Genomic DNA, 14,839 nt, shown 5'->3' on the forward strand with positions numbered 1-14,839 from the left:
CTGGTATCATCAAAGATGAGCTTGTGGGGCCTTTTCGGGTTGAGGATGGAGTCAAGCTCAACTCCCAGTCCTACTGCCAGTTTCTGGAAGACACCTTCTTCAAGCAGTGGTACAGGAAGAAGTCTGCATCCTTCAAGAAAAACATGAATTTCATGCAGGACAATGCTCCATCACACGCGTCCAAGTACTCCACAGCGTGGCTGGCAAGAAAGGGTATAAAAGAAGAAAAACTAATGACATGGCCTCCTTGTTCACCTGATCTGAACCCCATTGAGAACCTGTGGTCCATCATCAAATGTGAGATTTACAAGGAGGGAAAACAGTACACCTCTCTGAACAGTGTCTGGGAGGCTGTGGTTGCTGCTGCACACAATGTTGATGGTGAACAGATCAAAACACTGACAGAATCCATGGATGGCAGGCTTTTGAGTGTCCTTGCAAAGAAAGGTGGCTATATTGGTCGCTGATTTGTTTTTCTTTTGTTTTTGAATGTCAGAAATGTATATTTGTGAATGTGGAGATGTTATATTGGTTTCACTGGTAAAAATAAATAATTGAAATGGGTATATATTTGTTTTTTGTTGAGTTGCCTAATAATTATGCACAGTAATAGTCACCTGCACACACAGATATCCCCCTAAAATAGCTAAAACTAAAAACAAACTAAAAACTACTTCCAAAAACATTCAGCTTTGATATTAATGAGTTTTTTGGGTTCATTGAGAACATGGTTGTTGTTCAATAATAAAATTATTCCTCAAAAATACAACTTGCCTAATAATTCTGCACTCCCTGTAGAAACACTGACAAGACAGATGAACCTTCAAAATAAAACAGGAAACACACCGACTGAGCTCTAAAGACGCAAATGGTAAATGGTCTTTTACCATTTGTACCATACCGTATTTGTATAGCGCTTTACTTGGTCCTACTTGGTCCTGGGCGATCGTGGCTCAAGAGTTGGGAGTTCGCCTTGTAATCGGAAGGTTGCAGGTTCGAGCCCCGACTTGGACAGTCTCGGTCGTTGTGTCCTTCAGCAAGACTGGATATGTAAAGCACTTTGGGGTCCTTAGGGACTAGTAAAGCGCTATATAAATACAGGCCATTTACCATTTTATCTAAGCACCCCAAAGCATTTACACTATACACAATCATCCACCCAGTCACACACACATTCACACACTGGTGATGGCAAGCTACATTGTAGCCACAGCCACCCTGGGGCGCACTGACAGAGGCGAAGCTGCCGGACACTGGCGCCACCGGGCCCTCTGACCACCACCAGTAGGCAACGGGTGAAGTGTCTTGCCCAAGGACACAACGACCGAGACTGTCGGAGCCGGGCTCGAACCGGCAACCTTACAAGACGAACGCCCAACTCTTGAGCCACGATTGCCACAAACTTCACACAGACTGAGGAGACAGAAAATAGGAACTTGAAACATGGAACAGGAGAGCACAGAGGACACAAAACACTAGGGATAATCACAAACAACCCAAAATAAACAAAACCACAGAATATTAATAAACTTAAGCATAAACACAGAGTCCACAGACATAGGAACATGACAAAGAGTCATTATTGAGCATTTTTGATGATGCTGTGTGTTATGGGTTAGTGAGATCCTCACTGATGTCAGTGCTGAGGAATTTGAAAGTCTCTTACTTGTAAGGAAGTTGAAAGTCCACAGGATTGTGACATGTTACATTTGATGGTAGGAGGATCATACATGCATTATAACAAAAGTACATATTGAAAAGTAGTATTGGAGACATATTACAAAAAAATTAAATATTGTTGATCATTTTGATAATAAAGTCGAAATTTCCACTGCCTCCATGTCTCACACTCGTTCTCTATCTCAGCAAAATCACAGCAACAAGCACAAATCCTGCCAATGATTTACTTCCTTATAAACCACTGAATCAGGTGACGAAGCAGTGATGAACCAAATGAAGCTTCAGACTTCACTGATTGTGTGACTATTCAGATCATACCTCGACACAGTGCTTCTGGAGCAGTTAGGTTTTTGTTGACACACAGGCTGGAGTTTCAAACAGACCATCATTAGCAAATACTTTAACTTCTTCATTCACTGTAAATGAACTCACTAAACCTATTTTCCATGTGCTGTGTTTGAGTCCAGCTGACCTATTGATTTTGGCAATACCACTCTATTTCAGTAAATTAAAGATGGGCATATATAATATACTAAATCTAGATTATTAGCATTTAAATACTGCATCACCACCACAATGGTGGTGGTAGGTTTTAGGTGCGTACACTAAATATTAATACAAAATGATATAATGCTGCAGAGTGCATGCAAAACTTGTCATGACATGAAAAGTAGGGCAGAAAAAATGAACTGCAAAAAATACACTTTTTTTCAATAATAGTTGGTATTTATTATAATTGCACCAAAGTAATTAAGCTTTTAAAAGATTTCAAAAAACTTTGCAACTGTTGATCAACTGTCAATCAAGGTGCATTCATACTAGTCCCAACATCTCCCTCTAGTGGTCATACGAAGGCAAAACATACAAAACGTGCAGTCGGTCTCTTCACTCAAGTTACAATATATCTCAGTTTAAATCCTGAAGATGCTTTATATTGTAAGGTAAAGAAAAACCTACAATAAAACAGAGAAAACCTCAAAATTTAGATGACCCCCTATGAACAAGCACTTTGTCAAGAGTGGGAAGGAAAAGCTGCCTTTTAGGTATAGTAACAACAACAGAGTCATAAAGATACTTCCAGAACAGGTGATTATTTATATATGCTGCCTTCATAACTCTTGTGTCTGTTTGATGGCTTCTGGCAACTTTTTGAGAAGATGATGTGTTTCTGTTGGATCAATCAGGTTGAGTTTAGGGCTTTGTTTGAAGTGAAGGTTGCTGTTCTGCACACATATAAATGGGCGGAGAGCACATGGCCAACCTCAGTAATGCTGAAGTGATTACATCTCTTGGAAAACTGTCCAGGAACTGGACACCATCAATGCCAGAGATGCCAGCAGGAACAATGCACTGATTAACAAAGATGGAAGCATCATGGACCAGAATGATGGGTTTTCTTTAGTATCACATTCAAATACCTCTGGCTCTATTCCTGTTTTCCTTAATTTTTTTCTATCATTTTTTTTGTCCTGTAATTAAATATAATAAAATGGAGGATAAGCTTAGTAGTTACACTTTCACTTTTAGACAAGATGGAGGATGAGCTCAGTAGTCTTATTGGTTTCACTTTTACTTTTACACAAGATGGAGGAGTGTTTGAAGAGTGCAGTTGTGAAATCAAGAAAAGTAGATTTGAGCTCCGACTCAATTCCAGTGTCAGTCACAGCTTTGAGGTGTGTTTGTGATCAGTCTGCTGTCAGGTCTAATGGCTTTCTTACAGTCAGGGGCGGATATAGAGAAATTTTCTTAGGATATCAAATGGGGTTGCAAAATCAAAGCCATTTTTTACACATATGCAGGTTATTGCATTCTGTAATATGCACTATGTATGGTTAAAATACATCAAATATAGTGAATATACACAATATAAACAAATTTCATATAAATATAGTCTATAGCATTATTTGCTTTAGACCAGATAATTAAAGATTTCAATTACATGAAACGTGAATTTTGTAAACTGAAAAAATTAGTATTGCACAATCAGAAAAATCTGGTTATTCTTAGTACTGTGTACTTTCAATGAATACGTCCTCACCTAGTTATCTTAAGCAAGTTTTACTTTGTTATGTTAAGGCAATGAGTTTGCATAATTTCCCGACTCTCTGTGACCTCTTTTGCTCTTTGAATGCAGTACATCACTAGCAGTGAGAAATATTTCTATATAATATTTCTTTGTAATAATGTAAAGTCCTCCTTTACTGCATCATTGAATCTTCTCTGTGGTTTACTTTTTTCCCCATCTTACCCAGTATCACATCATTTATTTGTAATTTCTAGTTTTATATCTCTTGGAGATATATCTTTTACATACTTGTAAATGCACCATGTGGGTGATGGAATGTGATGTGACCCTGTGGTCCTTCCAACTCACACTTCTAATCCCTGCCATGAATTTATCATATTTAATAATAAGTCTAATCTTTAACATGTAGACATTTTTGGAACTCAACAGCTCAGCTCTGTCACCACACACACACACACACACACACACACACACACACACACACACACACACACACACACACACACACACACACACACACACAGTTTGGATTGCATAAAGCAGGAACAGAGTTTAGAAAACAAGAGGGAGATTACATTCAATGATTAAGGCTGCTGAGCATGTGATTTTTGATAAAGTTTTATCAAAAAGTTTAATCAAGGGTCTGTGCGTAATGGACATTTTTCCAGTTTTATTTTGTGAAATGATTTGTTGTTGCTCATGATGAACTTTACCAAAACATTCAATATTTATACGCGGAAATGAAAAAGCATGGAAAAACAACCATGATGAAGAACATTACAATACCAATAACAATATTAATATTCACAGCAACAAATATGTAATAAGCTTTGTGATGCAGAATTAGAGAAATTAATATCTGACTCTGAAACTACAGAAAGTAGTGAGTTTACTGCCCAGAATACTTAATCTAAATCAGAATCAGAATACTTTTTTCATCCCGAAGGAAATTAGGTGAATAATATGAAGGACAGCCCCGGTGTGGCTGAGCTTGGAGATTTCTTCTTGTGCCTTATCCTCTTTACCAGCCCTGATTTATGCCCAAAAGCAGCCTCCGAGTGCAGGTTTTTATAATAACTCTATTGTCAAAGTTACCTTGAAAATATGGTATCAATTTCGTCGTTATTTTAAGTTGACCTTTTTTTCCTTCAGTCACCCATTTTGAAAAATCCCTCTTTTCAGCCTTCTTTAGTTGATGATGCTTTTTATTTGTGGGCCTCCTTGGGTATCAGGTCTTTTTCTGATCTGTATATTCAGAATACATTTGCCTCCTTTGAACAGCTCTCATTGAAATTTGGCCTTCCAAAAAGTCACTTTTTTCGCTACTTACAAATCCCGAGTTTTGTTAACCCTAGAACACTATCGCTATAAATAGTAACACAATCACTAATGCCGGGTGATTTTTACCCGATATAATATAACCAATAAAAAGTAAGGCAAGGCAAGGCAAATTTATTTGTATAGCACAATTGGTTCAGAAACAACAGATCAACAGCTTTGGCACTGATAGATTTAATGGAAAAGATAACGGAATGTATGGATAATAAGAGGTATGCGCTCGGAGTTTTCTTAGATCTAAAGAAGGCGTTTGATACTGTTAATCATGAAATTCTATTAAAAAAACTGGAAAAGTACGGGTTTAGGGGAGTGGTTTTGGAATGGTTAAAAAGCTATGTAGGGAATAGGCAACAATATGTACAAATAAATGAATATAAATCTAATTTGATGGATATAGCTTGTGGAGTACCTCAAGGTTCAGTACTGGGTCCAAAAATGTTTATTATGTACTTAAATGATATCTGCAGAGTATCGGAGATTTTAAAGTTTGTGATATTTGTAGATGACACAAATATACTGTGTTCAGGTGTGGAATTGCCACAGGTTTTGGAAATGATCACACAGGAATTAACGATATTAAAGAAGTGGTTTGATATAAATAAATTATCATTGAATCTAGATAAAACCAAATTTATGTTGTTTGGAAACCAAAAGAAAAACATCGAAGTAGAAATATGTGTTGACAATGTATATTTAGAAAGAGTAAATGAAATAAAATTTCTTGGGGTGATCATCGACCACAAGCTCTGTTGGAAGCCACACATTACTTATGTTCGGGGGAAATTGGCACGGGGCATTGCCGTCCTGGGGAAAGCAAAGCATATGTTGGATCAGAAAGCACTGCACATTTTATACTGTGCTTTACTACTGCCATATATGAGCTACTGTGTAGAGGTCTGGGGAAACACATACAAAAGTAACACACAAACAATAACTATAATACAGAAAAGGGCCATTAGATTAATAAATAATGTAGGGTACAGGGACCATACAAATGCACTCTTTGTCAAAATGCAAGCTATTAAATTCCAAGACTTGGTGAAGCTTAAAACAGCGCAGATAATGTATAAAGTAAGAAATAAATTGCTTCCCAAAGAAATCTGTAAATTGTTCATAGAAAGAGAAGGTGGCTATAACTTAAGAGGGAAATGGAATTTAAAAATACAAAGTGCTAGAACAATTTTAAGAACTATGTCAATCTCAATTGCAGGAGTTAAATTATGGAACAGTCTAACAGAAGAAATAAAAGACAGTAAAAACATAAAACAGTTTAAAGTAAAATATAAAAACCTAATTTTAAATAAGTATAAGAATGAAGAAAACGGGTTTAACCCAGGACGGTAATGTTGCTGGTAATGGTGTTGCGGTTCTTTTTTGGTTTTTTTGTTTTGGTTTGTTTGTTTTTCCATAACTTGTGTATCTGCAAATATACACATTCTGTATTTTTCATATGAAAGAAACTATACTGTGGTGGGGCTTGCTAATTTCTTGTTTTTGATTTATGTATGTTATGTTTTGTTTTACTTCATATGTTTCATATGTTTCATATGTTGTTTGTTTAATTTAAGACAAAAAAAATTTAATGAATGAGAGGTAAAACTTGAGGGGGTAGGGACAAATAAGTAAATACTTCTGCCTACTCCTTTTCAAACAAATAATGGAATGATATTTTGTAATGATTGTGAAGGCACATGTTTGAAATGTTTGAAATAAAAATGAACTGAACTGAACTGAACTGAACAATTCAACAACAAGGTGATTCAAAGTGCTTTACAGAGACATTGGAAACAAAAACAAATAAAAAGCATGATTTAAAATTGATTAAAACAAGCAAACAAACAAACTAACTAAACACACACATTTCACACCTGTTCGCGCGATATGAACCCTTATCGTAAGGGGAGCTACCAGTCCTTCTGTGGACGAGCTACTTTCTATTTTAAATTCCCTGAATTTAAAATACTCTCTAGACCCAGTCTAGACCCAGCTGGGGAACTACCCAGAGCTCTAAACCCACTTAACAAACAAACAAACAAACAAACAAAACAGTATGTAAAATCAAAACAGATAAAATCAGAACAGTAGATAAAATCAGTAGTTAGTGTAAGTTTTGAAATTTAAGCTTAAAAGTGTGGATTTGGTGCTTTATTCAAATGCAGCTGAGAACAGGTGAGTCTTCAACCTGGATTTAAATAAACTGAGTGTTTCAGCTGATCTGAGGCTTTCTGGGAGTTTGTTCCAGATATAAGGAGCATAAAAGCTGAATGCAGCTTCTCCGTGTCTGGTTCTGACTCTGGGAACTGATAAAAGACCAGATCCAGATGACCTGAGGGATCTGGAAGGTTCATACTGGGTCAGGAGGTCACTGATGTATTTTGGTCCTAAACCATTAAGAGCTTTATAGACCAGCATCAGGACTTTAAAGTCTATCCTCTGACGGACAGGCAGCCAGTGTAAAGACCTCAGAGCTGGACTGATGTGGTCCACTTTTTTGGTCTTAGTGAGGACTCGAGCAGCAGAGTTCTGAATGAGCTGTAGTTGTCTGACTGATTTTTTAGGTAGACCTGTAAAGATGCTGTTACAGTAATCAAGCCTACTAAAGATGAATGCATGGACTAGTTTTTCCAGGTCCTGTTGAGACATCAGATCTTTTATCCTTGAAATATTCTTGAGGTGATAGTAAGCTGATTTTGTTATTGTCTTAATGTGTTTTTCTAAGTTTAGGTCTGCATCCATCACTACACCCAAATTTCTCGCCTGGTTTGTGGTTTTTAGATGTATAGATTGAAGTTCTCTGGTGACCTGTAATCGTTTTTCTTTGACGCCAAAGACTATTACTTCAGTTTTGTTTTTGTTTAGTTGGAGAAAATTGTGGCACAACCAGTCATTAATTTCCTCAATGCATTTACCAAGAGCCTGTACAGGGCCTCGGTCTCCTGGTGACATTGTGATATATATTTGTGTGTCATCTGCATAGCTGTGGTATGTAAGTAAGTAATCAAATATATCAAAATATGACAACACATGACAAATTAGAGTGGTCTTCTTTTACTTTCAACTGTGCCATGTCTAACAAAATGAAAAAAAAAACCCTCCTAAAACAAAATAATGACTCTGGAGAGCTGGTCTTTGGTCCACCCATTCCTGGGACATTTGAGACTTCCCTGGTGAAGGCACAGGCTCCTCGACACGCAAACAGCTGCAGGAGAGAGAAATCATGTAAATGTATTTGCTCGGGTGTAAATCACCCAGCGATAGTGTTCTAGGGTTAAGGAGAAATCCTCCCATTTCCCATCTAGACCTCCTTGTCATGACTTTGATAACCTTCTATCCCCCCCCCCCCCCCCCCCCCCCCCTTCATCACAGGGCCTGATCTCTTGTCTGTATGGGAGAATATGTTCCTTTGGCAACTCCTCAACCTCGGCTATTAAAATGGCATGGGAGCAGGATTTGGGGTGTGTGATTTAGGATGACTCTTGGGATAAAATTCTTTACCGGGTCCATGGCTCCTCATTATGTGCCAAACACGGGCTGATTCAATGTAAGATTTTGCATCGTGTACACTGGACTAAAACCAGACTAGCTCAAATATACCCCAACCTTAGCCCTGATTGCGACTGTTGTCATCAAACACCTTCCTCTCGAATACATATGTTTTGGTCATGTCCATCCCTCAAACAATACTGGATTAATATTTTTCTGACTTTATCAAAGATCATCCAGCTGCCCCTCCAACCTGTGCCCTTAACTGCTTTGTTTGGGGTTCTTCCTGATACAGTTGTCTTGCCGACGCCCCAAGCGGATTTGGTAGCATTTCTCACCTTATTGTCAAGACGCAGAATATTGTTATGTTGGAAGTCCCCTTCTCCCCCATCCTGGGAAATCTGGATCAGTGACGCTTTGCATTTTAGCAAACTCGAAAAGATTAAATTCACCCTGCGTGGGTCTATGGCCAAATTTTTTAAGATCTGGCAACCCTGTTTTGACTATGTTCAGACTTTGCGGTCCCGCAACGCTCCCAATTAGCCAGCTCAGACTTTATTCTATTTTATTTTATCTTATGTTTAAGTATACAAACTCTATTGTGCCTGCGCTTTATGATGGCATTTACTTACCTACTTTATACATATTTCTTTTCTCTTACAGATTTGACTTATCTCTACAACTAAGCTGACCACTCAGCCACTCTTTTCTTTTTCTACACCCACTGGTACTCCTATAATTATGAGGTGGGAGTGTGTGTTTCATATTGTTTTATGTTCTTCAAAAAGAAAACGGCATATTGTTCAATTTATCTTTTGTTAAAATGGATGCAGAAAATTTAATAAAAATATCTGAGGAAAAAAAAATAATATGAAGGACAAGACCCAAAAACACTACATGCCAACGGGAAAGAGCTCTACTTAATTTTACGTAACAAAATGTGTTTGAGCAGATCAGTGCATCCTTCACACTTCGATTATTGAGTCCCTATAATTCCTATGTGTTGTCAGTTGGTTTAGTCAGTGACTGTAATTATTCTGTAATAGCTGATCTCAACATGAGCATCAGTTTTTGTGGTTCAATCCTCACAGAACAACTTTGATCTTACAAACAGCTGCTGAACAGGAAAATGAAACAAATATACTCACACGTGTAGAGTATTTTACAAAAAAGTGTAAAATCTTGTACATTGAATTCTTGCACAGTGAAAATAAGCTGTACTGTAACACTAATTTAATGTAAGGTTTCGTTTGTAATACTGTTTTAAATGGTGTTAATCAATCCTGTGATAAATTATTGAAGAGGAACAAACACTGTGGATCATAGAGTCGCTGATAGAGAGCTCAGACAGACACTAACACAGTCTGAACAGGTTTGATGACAAACAGAGAAATGAAAAATTAAGTATGGTAAAGCTTCCTAATAACCATCTACCATAAATGTAAACAAACAATGAAACAATAAATAAATTGTAATAATCACTTTCTAAAGCTCAATCAAACAAGTAACAAGTTATTAATCTGCTCACTTACACATGCTTTCATAAACAACTCTGTGAGGATTATCTGGATGTTTTTGTAAAAGCTGGATCTTGTTTCTAAACCAACTATTTGTGAAGAAGTAAATTTCCTTCCTTCTAGTTTGACATGGGTGGAGCTGATAGCAGCTGTCACTGAGTGTGAGGTTTCGTACAGCAGGACAGGGTGCCAGGCCATCTGATAATGGTTATTAAAAGGTTTTATCTGAAACTGAAAGTTGACACTAATGGTTTGAAATAGCAGCAGGAGTCTCATAGTTATCTGTACAAAGCCCTGAGACGTCTGAAATGGGCTGATGTCCAACAGAATACTGAGCCTTTTCTATATTTTCTGTAGATCAAGAAAGCAATAACAGCAGCAACACGAAGCACATCAATACAACAGGTAAATCCTCCTTCTTTACTCCATTCGTCTTCCCTCCATCTTTGTTGTCTTCATCCTTCTCTTGTCGTCTTGTCTGACCTGCAGGTGAGAAACAGGTGTGAGGTGTCAGCTGTCAGGTAGGTGATGAGTGAAGAACAGAAGAGAATCCATTTCCTCTTCAAACTGCTGTCAGACATTATCTACTGCACTCTGATCACATCACTCAGACCAGCTGCTTTCTACAAAGTCTCATCAACAACATCTTTAGAAACAAACATCAACAACCAGGGGCCCGTTCTTCGTATGTCGCTCACTACATCCAAGATCAAATGACACATCCAAGACCAAACCATCGCGCTAACCGTGAGCTCGCTAATCCGGTTCCCCGAACACACCTGCTGTTGACGATTAATACAGCTGGACGCAGTAATGTGACATCACTGGGTGTCGTAAAAGGGGCTACGCATCGATAGTAGAAACATTGATCGGCAACCTGCTGATTGGTCGGCGAAAATGTCGAAGGAGCGCGCTCGGTATTTTCCGGCAGCAGAGCAAGAACTCATGAGTGAGGGATTTCAGGAGTTTCAGAGTTTAATTAAAACGCAAGGGAACACTGCAAAGGCTGCAAAAGCAAGGAGAGAGGGCTGGCAGAAAGTTGCTGACAAATTAAACTCGTAAGTAATTTAATAATAATAATAATAATAATAATAATGGATTGGGTTTATATAGCGCTTTCCAAGGCACCCAAAGCGCTTTACGATACCACTATTCAGTCACTCTCACATTCACACACTGGTGGAAGCAGCTACGGTTGTAGCCACAGCTGCCCTGGGGCAGACTGACAGAAGCGAGGCTGCCATATCGCGCCATCGGCCCCTCTGGCCAACACCAGTAGGCGGTAGGGTAGATCTATCATATGACACTATATTGTCCAATATCATATGGCATTATATTATATTATAATATGTTATATTATATCCCCTTTCACATTAGAGCCACAACAGGACCCACAAGAACATGGGAACAAGTAAAAGTGAAATATAAGAATATTCTATAGAATGGTAATATTTATCACTTATATTGCTTTTCGTCTCTTGGAAAGAGACCCTGTAATACTCTGTTAGTTTGTTCATAACAGCAACCAAGAAAAGGGCAGAGCAAAAAAAAAGACAGGTGGTGGTCCTGCACCCCCTCGTCAACAAGTTGGTTAAGTGAATAATACCCTCAGGGGAAAATCGATATCTCTCTATGAGCACACTGTCGCGCTGAGCTAAAGGATCCTGTCTGTCCCGCAATATACGCTGGATTCTGAAAACTCTCCTTATCAATCTTGCACCTTCCGCAATGGGTGGCTCGCGTATACGGACAGGACATGGCTGCGACAGGCTTCCCAAATCCACCTTCGCTTTTATAGCCGTGGTCTCTCATCTTGATTACACGAAGTAATTTACAATTAGTACTCTAAAATATGAATTACATCTGTAATAATCACATACATGTAATAGAATGTTAATAGTACATTTCCCTTTTTTAGGAAATGACCTGTATGTATCTGTGTGACATCAATAAAAGGATCAAGTGCTGCATTATCTTTAGTTACATTGATGTTATTTATTTATGGTGAAACAGTGGTGGAATATCGCTGTTGCTTTCGTATAAATGAAGCGGACATACCTGCGTGGCCGCGATCTAATCCTGTTTACATAAAGTAAACCTGCTCCCGAGCAGGTTTACGCTTACGGCTCTGTTGCTATGACAGCAAGTCCCGGATGAGCTTCGGGGAACCGAACGATCCAAGATCACGCGAAATCGTCAACAATCTAATCCAGCTAACTTACTTAGCGAGGTACGAAGAACGGGCCCCAGGAAGCAGCTTCACCTCTGATCACACACACACTCAACTCTACTCACTCACCTGGAGGAACAACAACAGTCAGGTAGATGATGATTATGAGCTCCTGAGAGCGTGTTTCTTTCATGAACACACGACACTCGTATGTTCCAGTGTCATTAATCGTCACATTGTTCAGAATCAAAGACACGTCTCCATCCTTCATCTGTCTGTCCTGCAGATCCACCCGGTTCTGGAAAGATGGATGCTGATTGGCTGGATCAAACTGATCATCCTGATACAAAATCACATATTTATCTGTCAGGTCAGCTTTCCTCCAATATACAGCTGTGATGTTGTTGTTTGGAGCTCAACATGTCAGAGTGACGTCCTGTCCAGACTCAGCTGTGATGTTTTTCTGCTCTGAAAGAGGAAACAACACAGAGCAGAGAGGTTAAAGGTCAAAGTACAATTGTGATCAGAATGATTGACTTTAAATATTTTGTTTATTTCCTTTGACATTTAAGTTTTTAGTCATGTTGGATTTAATGAACCTCTGAACATCCAGCAGGTCACCAGTGACCCACTGAGGGGGAATTTTAGCCTCATGCTAAACATGCAAAGTCTATTACCATGTAAACAGGCTGATACTCTTCAGTTATTTACCTCAGAGATAAACAATTTCTAACAGTTAATCTTACCTGCAGAGACGAACATGAGGACGCTGAAAAAGAGCAAAGTGGACCAGAGTGTTCCAGCAGACATGTCTTTCTTTCTGTATTAAAATCGGGGCTTCAAATCAAATCGGATCTTCAGATGAGACTATATGAGATGAGCTTTGAGGTTCAGATGAAGCTGAAAGCCCCTGAGTGAGAGAACAGGTCTGTAACTCCACACTTAAGAGTCAGAGAGAGGGAGGAACAGAGTGGTGGGCTGGACCAGTGTCCTCCAATGCAAACGCAGAAATGAAGAAAACTGGAGAGCAGCCAGTCTTTAAATAATGATGCCAAAATATTTGTACCTAAGAGGTCAAAATAAGGACTCTTATTTTCTTAAATTAATGAGGAATTATCTGGTTTTGTGGCTGAAACATATTTAATAACAGTCAATTGGTTTTGGACATGACTGATTATAACAAATAGGTTAAAAGCTTTAGTGTCATTCAAGGTTGTTCAGCACTTTGGATTCAGAAATTGTTTTCTATTACTTTAAGAATCATCAGCTCTTTATAGAAAGCTGAGATGATAACTTAAGTTGGTGCAAGTAGATTAGACAAAGCTTTTTAGACAAAACACTTTGAGTGCTCAGAGCAGAAAAGGGCTATTTAAGAACCAGTCCATTTACCATTTTCTTCAAGCCGTTTTTTTACTTTTGTGTCACAAACATAGTAGAGAATATCATAAAAAGCATAAGTCTATGACATCCCTGCATTAGGTAAATCCAATGATCACACCTGACATGTGCCTTTGTATAATCCATGTTAGATGATTGTAATGGCTTTTTAAAAATTCTAGTTTAGATAAAATCTCTGTTTCTCACCTCTGAGTGGAACAGAAAACTGTGATCAGACTGTGAACATGTTGCAGTGAGTGAGCCCTGAGGGATCAGTGCTGTCCTCCTATAATGACAGATGTTTGGAGTGCTTTAAGGACACTTTGTGTAAGTCTGCATTTCAGGTCTGAAATATAACGGAGCCAGCTGCATCTTGCAGTCCTATAAAATCTAAGGAAGGCAACCAGCCTCCACCCATCACACCGGACCAGCAACTCTGTCACTGTATAACGTTGTCTACCCAGCAGCCCTAATAATCTGGAATGACGTTCGATCTTGGTGGTGAAACTGAGGCTCCTCTGCTGCCACCTGTTGGATCTTTACATAGCTTACATATAGTACCTCTCACACAGGAAACCTTTCTTACACACACTTTTTAAGAGAGAAGAAGAAAATAAAATAAAACCCATTGTTCTAGGAGGAGAAATGGCTGAGCAGCTGCATTAAAAGCCTTAGATTGCCATGTGAGATAGAAAGCATTAGATGCAGTGACGTAAAGCACTTCGCCAGTAAACAGCAAAGATGTGCTCTCTGACGTAACGAGCCGTGCTTCTAATCTGATGGAAAAGTCTGGGTTTTGTAGTTTCCAGGAGAACGGTACTTGACTTACTGCATTGTGCCAAGTCTAAAATTTTGTGGACGGGGGATTATGGAGTGGGTTTGTTTTTCTCGAGCTGGGCACAACTCTTAATGCTTTACCAAGACATTTTGGCTTAGTATGGTTGGGGTGGTGCTGTCACTTGGTGATTGCTCTCTCTGTGGTAGAGTATCACTTTCTGTATCTCTTACAACACACAGTGGTGTTTTTGTGTAGGTCATATGCTTTTCCACTTTAGTTAAAACTTTTAGATAATGTCTTATTTCCTAGTCTAATCTTCACATGCTCTATGCCAGGTACATTCTCTTTTGATTCACTCACTAACTACATTCATGGTATTCACTCACTTTGTCTTTAGGGATCTGCTAGAATAGTTTTGCTCATAGCTGACTGATTAGTAAGATGGCCTCTATACCTGTCCCTGCTGCACT

At 38.6% G+C, this 14,839-nt stretch overlaps 1 protein-coding gene and 1 long non-coding RNA gene across 2 annotated transcripts in view; both read right to left on the reverse strand.

Annotated features, from left to right (window-relative positions):
• The window catches only part of LOC146673215 (Fc receptor-like protein 4), a 93,970-nt gene that overhangs the window by 58,250 nt on the left and 20,881 nt on the right, over positions 1-14,839 (reverse strand). The gene's annotated exons all lie outside the window — the stretch shown is intronic.
• On the reverse strand, positions 9,041-13,113 carry LOC146673218 (uncharacterized). Its single transcript, XR_014910503.1, has 3 exons — positions 12,961-13,113; positions 12,344-12,682; positions 9,041-10,527 (listed from the first exon to the last, which is right to left on the reverse strand). It is a non-coding gene; the product is annotated as an uncharacterized LOC146673218 (long non-coding RNA).

Source organism: Rhamphochromis longiceps, linkage group LG3 (assembly GCF_057381845.1).
Source record: "Rhamphochromis longiceps isolate RC_006_pf linkage group LG3, R_longiceps_female_GT1.1, whole genome shotgun sequence".
Taxonomy (NCBI): Eukaryota; Metazoa; Chordata; class Actinopteri; order Cichliformes; family Cichlidae; genus Rhamphochromis; species Rhamphochromis longiceps.